Raw genomic sequence first — 12,265 nt, 5'->3', positions numbered from 1 at the left:
TATCACATATGTATTAATTTATTTCGGGATTCTGGGTAATCCACAGCAGATTTATGGAGAATTGCTGTGAGTGAGTTGAAAATCGAATAGTCCCGGGATAGAAATTTATAAAGTTGACATTACATCATAAAATCCACCTTTTACATCATACATTAGCAATTTATGTTTTAATAACTACTGTTGTTGGTTTGGGTGTCAAATAAGCCTCTTTATATTATTTTTGCCGAATCTCAGTTTTCCATGTGGGTTTTATGCAAAAGTTCCCTCTTTCAAATTGGTATCTAACTGGAAAATGCATCTTCTTTAGGAGTGCTATTTTTACCCTGTCGACTGCTGATCATTTATCCACACTGTGCGTCTCATCAATGCAGGTCATTTATGACAAATGTATAAAGTATATGTTTTATAAACTCATGAACACCAGCCAGTTTATTATCCCGTGTTTGTTAGTTTAGATGTATTATACTTCTTCACCACCAGAGGGGGACATTGAGTAATTTTTCAGGTTAATTTTATATATTTTGACACTAATAATGGATGACAGTTTATTCTGATGTTGTGAATATGAGACACATGGAAACAATGTATTCATTTATTATAGTAAATTAGGAATTATTAGGAATTGTTAAATCCACAATACGATCACAATGACTTTGATAGACATTTCAATAATTTTTTTGTTAGTATATTATAGGGCAGATTTATGTAGAATTGCTGCGGGAGTGCTATTTATATCCCGTCACTAATGATCATTCATCCATACTGTGTGTGTCCCATCATTGCAGCTTTGGAAATAAATGAACTATCCATCCATTGCTCCTTCCTGTGTTGACTCACTGACTTGAGAGACCAGGAAGGTCACACTAGCTCATAGGTTGATATCTAGCTCAAGCTTCACCTCATATGAACTGTGTGGTTGTGTTATCTAGTGGGAACCCGTTAGCACGGTAGGCTCTGGTGCTTTCTTGCCGTGGGCTCAAAATGACAGAGGAAATCAACCTGCTTGCTCCTTTTTGTTTTGTCAACTTTTCGATGGGGATGTTATGTTTGATACCGGAGGTACGAGGCATGCCCAGGGGCGAAAATCTGTTATCAACCTTGGAGGGGACAATTACATTACATTTTCTCAAGAGCAATTCCTGAGGGGGACACCAAAAGTAGTGCTGTAACACATAGCCTACGTTGTAATATGTTAAATGTATATTGAGGAACCATAATTCCTACAACTGAATAATTGATAAGTACAGTAGTTAACTGAAGGGTTTAACAAACTTGTTCAAATGTTTAAATCATTATAATACTACTACTAATAATAGTTATAGCAGTGCTCCTTACCAGTCCAGTATGTATGCAGGTATTCGTACTTACAACTAGCAATATCAAGAACGGCCAGTAGGTAGCAATGGTACTGTACACTGTATGGGTGTAGTTTTCATAAATACAATGAACATGGTGTGATCACATCTAAAAGAGTCTCCATTGAGAACCATCAAAGTTAGTCTCCGTATTGAATAGACCTTTTAATTTTACTTTTTCTGATACATTTATATAGTCATTAAATGTGCCACTGGCCTGAGTCTACTACAATATCTTTACAAGAACAAAAAGATTAAAATAAGTACAGTTCTAAAAGCTAAATAACTACTTCAATGAAAAACCCAAATAAATCAAACAAAATATCCTTCAGTCAGTGTCTCAACTCTTCAAACAGCAGCTATGGACAAGTATGTCGCACAAAGTATGCAATTTTAAATAAAATAACATGAAATAAATAATTTGTAAGTGTACTGTCATGTACTAAAAACTACTCTCCTCTAGGCTGCTTAGTACCCGCTCATACTGCCCTAGCACAGCTCTAATAGCAGTATTCCGCACAGTCCACCTTGTTGGACATAGGGGTTTCCGGGTGGGCAGATGTGTTTCTTTGGACGTGGAAATTGATTCAAACATGCTCTTAAACTTTCCTGACTGGCCATAGAGGACACCTAACTGATGGACCCAAGAAAGGGAATCCCGGATCAGTGGGGAGGCTGAGCAGCAAGCCTGTGTAATCAGATTTACACAGTGTGCTCCACAATGGACATAGAGGGCTAATGGCTGCTGCCTTCTCACAATTGCCTGTGCACCTGTGTATTTTCCTGCCATGTTTGAGGCACCATCGTAACTCTGCCCACGTAAGCCAGACATGGGCAAATTGAGCCTCAACAACACTTCAGTTGCCACTTTCGCAATGCCCTCGTCTGTTGTCTCCGACACCCTGTATAGCCCAATAAACTCCTCGTGAGGGACAAGGTCATGGTCAACATAATGCAAAAATACACTCTCCTTCAGCACCAGAGACCAGAGACATCTTGAGTACCATCAACATTTAATGAAAATTGTACAATCGGAAGAGACCTAATCTCAGCTGCAATGCCTCGAATGATTGTATTGGCCATGATGTTCAGAAATTCATTCTGTGCTTTGGGGCCTCTTGAAACATCAACACTCTGTTGGCAAGAGTTTGCGGTTCAAAAATTGTGGGTGTGGCTGATATGGTTTTGTGCCATCACTGAGGTAACTGGACAATGCAGTGCCACTGTCCCCTATACTGGTGCTGCTGGCAACAAGGGTGACACCTGGTCCTGCCGTGGCTGTGACATTGTTCTCTGAAGTCTCTCTCCCTGGCTCTTTCCCTTTCACCACCCTCACTGACTCAGTCTGTCTCCTAGAAAAGAAATAAGGTGTTTGCCGTACTCCTAACTACCGGTACCCAAAACTACACAATTAACCACAACAGCAATACCATTGCCATAAACAAATCTTAGTTTAGTCATCAGTTTAAGTTGAGAGCGGGGGTATCAATGGCATTTTCCAATTATGTCCCTATTTTACAAGTAAAAAAAATTGAGAACCTTTCATGTTGCCAAACAAAGACTTACCTGAGACTCCCTGTCTCTGCCAGTCTGTCCCTGCATATCTGTCCCCAGCTCTGCTGTCTGTGTGCCATCTGTTGCCTGCTCTGCCTAATGACATCATTGTGAAACATTTCCATTAGCATTTCACTTCTTTCTTATGAACATTTTATCAACTCGTCTTTGAGATATTAGGCTACTAGAGTTCTTACTTTGCGTTTTGGTGTACTGAAAAATACTCTGATGTCCGTCTTTTTACTTTTTTCTGCCATTTTTCTACCTGGCTGGCTGGCCGGTCTAGCTGCACACACACACATTTACACAACATATGCTACAACCTTTTCTAATTTTAATATAGTTTGTTTCATATTGGCTGGCTTCCAACAATAGCTGAATTTGTAAAGCTAGCGAGCACCAATTCAGTTTCTGTGGTGTTTGCTATAATCTTTTTTTTTTTTTAAAAGGTCCTGTTTGGGGTGCAAGCCCGAAATCGGAACGAAAATGACAACAGCTGCAGGGCGCGAAATTCAAAATCTATTTTTTTAAAATATTTAACTTTCACACATTAACAAGTCCAATACAGCATTTGAAAGATAAACATCTTGTCAATCCAGCCAACATGTCCGATTTTTTTAATGTTTTACAGAGAAAACACCACATATATTTATGTTAGCTCACCACCAAATACAAAAGTGGACAGACACGTATGAATATGATTATGATGTATGAATTATGATTCAAGTAGCATGCACAAGCCAACCGAAATAAACTAAAACCAACCTAAAGAACCCAGAAAAAACTACCTCAGATGACAGTCATATAACATGTTACACAATAAATCTATGTTTTGTTCATAAAAAGTGCATATTTTAGCTATAAATCAGTTTTACATTGATGCTACCATAAATGCTACCACATAGCTACAGCCTGAATCCAGACGGGAGTAGCCAGAGAAAATACATACACCAACGTTGACTACTAATTACACCTCATAAAACACTTCAGAAAAACATATGGTGGATAGCTAATGAAAGACAGATATCGTGTGAATAAAGCCAATATTTCCGATTTTTTAAGTGTTTTACAGCGAAAACACAATATATCGTTATATTAGCTAACAACATAAGCTAGCATAAAGCAGCACTAGCATAAGTCAAGCGCTAGCCTAGCACAGTTAGCAGAGTTAGCATAGCACAGTTCGACAGATATATGAAAAAGCATCCCAAATTGGGTCCTTATCTTTGTTGATATTCCATCAGAATGTTGTAACGGGGTCCAATGTCCAGTAGAGTCTTTAGTTGGGTTCCAGAACGAACTATTTCCCTCTTTGGTTAGCAAGCACAATAGCATTGCGGCGCTAACCTCTCCTTCTTCAAAAAATTCTTCCAAAACATCACGTCTAAAGTCCAGAATAAATTGCAATAATATAATTAAAGTATATTGAAAAAACATACTTTAGGATGATTTTGTGACATGTATCAAATAATATCGAAGTCAGAGATCATATTCACCGTTATCGACCTTCTTCCAGAAGCCGAGACCAAATTATGCTTCGCGCCCGGAATTTTTTTTTAACTGCGCAGGTCTTACAAGAAGGTGTGTTATTCAGTCCATGGACGAGATATTCGACTGCTTTCAATTCTCACTTCCGCATTACAGCCTGATGAAGGAGTGTGACGTGTTTCTACGGTCCTAAGTCTAATGGCCTTTTATAGACAAGGTCTTAAAGAGACACATCGCATTTTGGAAATCTCAATTCGGCTGGGAAAATGGCTGTAAAAATATTTCTGTTCGACTTAGAGAAACAATTCAAACCTTTTTAGAAACTATAGACTGTTATCTATCCAACAGTAGTAAATATATGCATATTGTAAAATAAAAAGTTTCTTAGGAGGCCGTTTGAAAATGTGCACATATTTTCCAGTTTTTTCAATATTCAGCTTGCAGCCCAAACATGTTAAAGGTGAAATAAAATAAATTTTAAAAAGTTCACTAGCGACAATTTAGCTTTTGCAACGAGACCATTAAATATATTTAAGACAATGGTATAAGAGAGTGTAGTTCTGTACAGTTTGGACTTCAGTTTATCGCTAACCTTATCACAGGGACTTTGAAGCACTACAGCTGCATGCTGATCTTGGAATAAACTGACGATAGCAAAGATTCCATCTTTGACGACGCCACATAAATGGAATAGGTACTAGCTAGCTCGCTAGTTAATGTTTGCTTTAGTTTGCGCGCTAGCTCTGCAAATTCAGCTAGTGTGTTGTAATAAATACCATTTAAAATAACACAAGCATATTGCTATTACATTGTTATAACTAACTTCTTTCTAAGCAGGGTTTCTCACACACCCAGAGACAGATGGCTGACACAGAACATTCAGAAACACTGATAAGAAAAGGGTGCAGACACACACATACCCAAGGACGGAGGGCTGACTACGCACACACAAAATATCCTGTTTAGCTGAACATTTGATAACAAAGAACTTTTGTTGCAAGACTCAGAAGGATGACGTCCAGCTCATCAGGACCAATCTGAGAAGACAACAACCTGATCAGGACCAACCAGAAAACCAGATCTACCAGACTCAACCTACTTTCTGTGTTGTATAAAATGTCTATGCATTTCTGTTATCTGGGCTTTTTCTGGAGGTTCTCTATGAGCCGAAGGAACGAGACCGTATACACTTGTACCAGATATCTTTACTCATAATTAAACTGTCGCTTGTCATACAATTTATCACCTTGTCTGAATCGATCCTTGACCGGCTCGCCCTTCTCCATATCCAATTATCAACAGTGTGAACCCTGCCAACATAAAAAAATAAAAACATTGCTATGGCGCGATTGACTGGATTAACCTCACGTCAGTTACGTACATTGAGTGCCTTTCGGACAGTAGATATGAACCCTCTATTACCTTGCCAGCTAAAGAACTGTCAGTGGATCAAACCATTGTGAGGCAAAGGGCAGGGTGGTCGCAATCTTTTGAAACTTAAAAACGCGCTATTAAGTGTCTATAATCAGCACAACTGCTTTCATTGCGTATTATTAATATTATTGAAATTACATAGTTATGTTTACAGTGATAGATTGGGGGGGACAAATCATATTTTTCCCAGGATGGGGGGGTCGTGTCCCCCCCGTCCCCCCTGGGATTTCCGCATATGGGCATGCCTGAAAGCAGTAAACTTCAAAGCAGTGTACTGATGCCTGTATCACTTTATCAGCAGCACGTCATCAATGACGTCTGAAGCTTCGTTTCGTCGAACAACCACCTGATTGGTTTAGTATTGGGCTTGTTCGACACTGCAGGCGACTGCCAACTGACTGCTCTACAAATCACCTTACATCATAAATAACTACTCATTATTATTTAAGCAGTGTGTCACTTTATCACCATTGATCAATGACTTCTGAAGATTCATTTTCTCACATCATTCTGTATGTGTCTGATCTTTTGATCTGCAAACACGTTTAGGTTTTGTTAGTTTGGTTCTAAATGGTCTCGGTGCTGGTTGGCTACGCTGGTTAGGCTAATAGCTAGTTGGCTAAATAGCTAATGTTAGCTGGCTGGCTTATAACATTCTTTGATATTTGGTTAGATGGCGTTATGTATTTCCAAAACGTTGGTTTACTTTAATCACTCAAGTCATGAGTGCAAACGATTGGTTTTATTCTAAGTTCTACATTTGAAGTTATTTCTGTTGTAGTTTACATCATAGGGGATAGGCTGGTCCTTCATATTACTCCACACCTGACTTTGGCATTCTTCTGAATTCTGATTGGTTTAATGTAATAACTCCAAATATAGAACAGTGAGGTGTAACTTTGCATTGGGGAAAGTATTTCATTTTATCTTTTTAAAAACTATACAAAACATACAAACGACAACATCATACAAACATCAACTACATCACACCTGCCCAGACCCACTAGAACACACCTCCATCTCCATTAACTAAATCACACCTGCCCAGACCCACTAGAACACACCTCCATCTCCATTAACTACATCACACCTGCCCAGACCCACTAGAACACACCTCCATCTCCATTAACTACATCACACCTGCCCAGACCCACTAGAACACACCTCCATCTCCAGCGCCCGCATCAGCACCATTTTATTTCTCTCCGTTGCACACTCACTTTCAACTTTTAGATAATAAAGCATTTTACCTTTCCATTGAATTAACAACAGAGGATTGGTTGATTTCCAGGTTTTAATTAAGTATAATATTTAAGATGATTGATGAGAAAAGTATCATCCAACCATCGGATGTCTCACTGCATCCTCAAATGCCATGTCTTGAAATATACAGACAGACAGATTAAAAGTAATTTTACATTGTATTTCTGTACTTCTGACAGCCAACTTTCTAACTCCGCCCATAACTTTATGACGTCATAACATTCCCAGAAGGATTATTGAGTTATTGTTAGTTTTACACTGAAGACATGACTCTGCCGTTGTGCTGTAGAATTTGTGGATTTTGTCTCTTGTATAAGGGACTATCATTTGTCCCAACATCACAGGCAACGGACTTTATAAAGACTTCCAAAAGTGTTTCACAGTTTAAGATCAACTGAGTTTTAAATAATGGCGTTTCTCCCTGTGCACCTGTCAATGTAAATCCATTGAACGAGACAAGTTACCAGACAGGACATATTGCTAATGCTCTTCCCATTAATGACCTAAATGACAATTAACTTGTGGGCGGTGGTGGTGACGACGGCCTATTGGATGACGTCGTCCATCGGGATTCCCCAAAAAAGAAGACGCTCTGGATTTATCACTGGAGTCAGATGTGAAGGAGGAGGTTGATCATCAGGAGTCAGATGTGAAGGAGGAGGTTGATCATCAGGAGTCAGATGTGAAGGAGGAGGTTGATCATCAGGAGTCAGAAGTGAAGGAGGAGGTTGATCATCAGGGGTCAGATGTGAAGGAGGAGAATGATCATCAGGAGTTAGATGTGAAGGAGGAGGTTGATCATCAGGAGTCAGATGTGAAGGAGGAGGTTCATCATCAGGAGTCAGATGTGAAGGAGGAGGTTGATCATCAGGAGTCAGATGTGAAGGAGGAGGTTGATCATCAGGAGTCAGATGTGAAGGAGGAGGTTAATCATCAGGAGTCAGATGTGAAGGAGGAGGTTGATGATCAGGAGTCATATGTGAAGGAGGAGGTTGATCATCAGGAGTCAGATGTGAAGGAGGAGGTTAATCATCAGGAGTCAGATGTGAAGGAGGAGGTTGATGATCAGGAGTCATATGTGAAGGAGGAGGTTGATCATCAGAGGGAGTGTGGCTGGGCTGGCGTTTCCACTTCCAGCTGGGTCATATATTTTGATACATTGAATGTTGATATTGTGATCCTATATTATATATTTGTACCTCCTGTTTCATGAAGTGATGTCATTAAGTACTGCCCCTATATATACAGTCCATTTGGAAAGTATTCAGACCCCTTCACTTTTTACACATTTTGTTACGTTATTCTAAAATGGATTAAATAGATTTTTTCCCTCATCAATCTACACACAATACCCCATAATGACAAAGCAAAAACAGGTTTTTAGAAATGTTTGCAAATGTAACAAAAACAACAACTGAAATATTATATTTACATAGAGTATCAGTCAAAAGTTTGGACACACCTACTCATTCAAGGGTTTTATTTTGACTATTTTTGTCATTGTAAAATAATAGTGAAGACATCAAAACTATGAAATAACACATATGGAATCATGTAGTAATCAAAAAAAGGGTTAAACAAATCAAAATATATTTTATATTTGAGATATTTCAAAGCAGTCACCCTTTGCCTTGATGACAGCTTTGCACACTCTTGGAATTTTCTCAACCGGCTTCATGAGGTAGTCACCTGGAATTATTTTCAATTAACAGGTGTGCCTAGTGAAATGTTCATTTGTGGAATTTCTTTCCTTCTTAATACGTTTGAGCCAATCAGTTGTGTTGTGACAAGGTATGGGTGGCTCTCATGAGGATTGCCACAGGAAAGGAAGACCCAGAGTTACCTCTGCTACCTCTTCTTCCGGCGCCGACAGAGATGGCCGCCTCACTTCGCGCTCCTAGGAAACTATGCAGCATTTTGTTATTTTACGTGTTGTTTCTTACATTGGTACCCCAGGTAATGTTAGGTTTCATTACATACAGTCGGGAGGAACTACTGAATATAAGAGCAACGTCAACTCACTATCATTACGACCAGGAATACGACTCTCCCGAAGCGGATCCTGTGTTTTGCCTTCCACCCAGTACAATGGATCTGATTCCAGCCGGCGACCCTAAACAACGACGCCGTAAAAGGGGCAAACGAAGCGGTCTTCTGGTCAGGCTTCGGAGACGGGCACATCGCGCTCCACTCCCTAGCATACTACTCGCCAATGTCCAGTCTCTTGACAACAAGGTTGATGAAATCCGAGCAAGGGTAGCATTCCAGAGAGACATCAGAGACTGTAACGTTCTTTGCTTCACGGAAACATGGCTCACTCGAGATACGCTAACGGAGTCGGTGCAGCCAGCTGGTTTCTTCACGCATCGCGCCGACAGAAACAAACATCTTTCTGGTAAGAAGAGGGGCGGGGGGTATGCCTTATGATCAACGAGACGTGGTGTGATCATAACAACATACAGGAACTCAAGTCATTCTGTTCACCTGACTTAGAATTCCTCACAATCAAATGTCGACCGCATTATCTACCAAGGGAATTCTCTTCGATTATAATCACAGCCGTATATATTCCCCCCAAAGCAGACATATCGATGGCCCTGAACGAACTTTAATCTGACTCTATGTGAACTGGAAACCACACACCCTGAGGCTGCATTCATCGTAACTGGGGATTTTAACAAGGCTAATCTGAAAACAAAACTCCCTAAATTCTATCAGCATATCGATTGTGCTACCAGGGCTGGTAAAACCCTGGATCATTGTTATTCTAACTTCCGCGACGCATATAAGGCCCTCACCCGCCCTCCTTTCGGAAAATCTGACCACGACTCCATTTTGTTGCTGCCAGCCTACAAACAGAAACTAAAACAAGAAGCTCCAGCGCTCAGGTCTGTTCAACGCTGGTCCGACCAATCTGATTCCACGCTTCAAGACTGCTTCGATCACGTGGATTGGGATATGTTCCGCATTGCGTCCAACAACAACATTGACGAATATGCTGATTCGGTGAGCGAGTTCATTAGAAAGTGCATCGGCGACGTAATACCCACAGCAACGAATAAAACATTCCCAAACCAGAAACCGTGGATTGATGGCAGCATTCACGTGAAACTGAAAGCACGAACCACTGCTTTGAACCAGGACAAGGTGACCGGAAACATGACCGAATACAAACAGTGTAGCTATTCCCTCCGCAAGGCAATCAAACAAGCTAAGTGCCAGTATAGAGACAAAGTAGATTCGCAATTCAACAGCTCAGACACAAGAGGTATGTGGCAGGGTCTACAGTCAATCACGGATTACAAAAAGAAAACCAGGCCCGTCGCGGACCAGGATGTCTTGCTCCCAGACAGACTAAATAACTTTTTTGCTCGCTTTGAGGACAATACAGTGCCACTGACACGGCCCGCTACCAAAACCTGCGGGCTCGCCTTCACTGCAGCCGAGGTGAGTAAAACATTTAAACGTGTTAACCCTCGCAAGGCTGCAGGCCCAGACGGCATTCCCAGCCGCGTCCTGAGAGCATGCGCAGACCAGCTGGCTGGTGTGTTTACGGACATATTCAATCAATCCTTATCCCAGTCTGCTGTTCCCACATGCTTCAAGAGGGCCACCATTGTTCCTGTTCCCAAGAAAGCTAAGGTAACTGAGCTAAACGACTACCGCCCCGTAGCACTCACTTCCGTCATCATGAAGTGCTTTGAGAGACTAGTCAAGGACCATATCACCTCCACCCTACCTGACACCCTAGACCCACTCCAATTTGCTTACCGACCCAATAGGTCCACAGATGACGCAATTGCAACCACACTGCACACTGCCCTAACCCATCTGGACAAGAGGAATACCTATGTGAGAATGCTGTTCATCGACTACAGCTCAGCATTTAACACCATAGTACCATCCAAACTCGTCATCAAGCTCGAGACCCTGGGTCTCGACCCCGCCCTGTGCAACTGGGTACTGGACTTCCTGACGGGCCGCCCCCAGGTGGTGAGGGTAGGTAACAACATCTCCACCCCGCTGATCCTCAACACTGGGGCCCCACAAGGGTGCGTTCTGAGCCCTCTCCTGTACTCCCTGTTCACCCACGACTGGGTGGCCATGCACGCCTCCAACTCAATCATCAAGTTTGCGGACGACACTACAGTGGTAAGCTTGATTACCAACAACGACGAGACGGCCTACAGGGAGGAGGTGAGGGCCCTCGGAGTGTGGTGTCAGGAAAATAACCTCACACTCAATGTCAACAAAACAAAGGAGATGATTGTGGACTTCAGGAAACAGCAGAGGGAGCACCCCCCTATCCACATCGACGGGACAGTAGTGGAGAGGGTAGTAAGTTTTAAGTTCCTCGGTGTACACATCACGGACAAACTGAATTGGTCCACCCACACAGACAGCGTTGTGAAGAAGGCGCAGCAGCGCCTCTTCAACCTCAGGAGGCTGAGGAAATTCGGCTTGTCACCAAAAGCACTCACAAACTTCTACAGATGCACAATCGAGAGCATCCTGTTGGGCTGTATCACCGCCTGGTACGGCAACTGCTCCGCCCACAACCATAAGGCTCTCCAGAGGGTAGTGAGGTCTGCACAACGCATCACCGGGGGCAAACTACCTGCCCTCCAGGACAACTACACCACCCGATGTCACAGGAAGGCCATAAAGATCATCAAGGACAACAACCACCCGAGCCACTGCCTGTTCACCCCGCTATCATCCAGAAGGCGAGGTCAGTACAGGTGCATCAAAGCAGGGACCGAGAGACTGAAAAACAGCTTCTATCTCAAGGCCATCAGACTGTTAAACAGCTACCACTAACATTTAGTGGCCGCTGCCAACATACTGACTCAACTCCAGCCACTTTAGTAATGGGAATTGATAGAAATGTATGTAAAAATGTATCACTAGCCACTTTAAACAATGCCAATTAATATAATGTTTACATACCCTACATTACTCATCTCATATGTATATACTGTACTCTATACCATCTACTGCATCTTGCCTATGCCGTTCTGTACCATCACTCATTCATATATCTTTATGTACATGTTCTTTATCCCTTTACACTTGTGTGTATAAGGTAGTAGTTGTGGAATTGTTAGGTTAGATTACTCGTTGGTTATTACTGCATTGTCGGAACTAGAAGCACAAGCATCAGTTGCATT

This window comes from Salvelinus fontinalis, chromosome 40 (genome assembly GCF_029448725.1).
Source record: "Salvelinus fontinalis isolate EN_2023a chromosome 40, ASM2944872v1, whole genome shotgun sequence".
Taxonomy (NCBI): Eukaryota; Metazoa; Chordata; class Actinopteri; order Salmoniformes; family Salmonidae; genus Salvelinus; species Salvelinus fontinalis.
Note: the sequence above shows the minus strand (reverse complement) of the source record.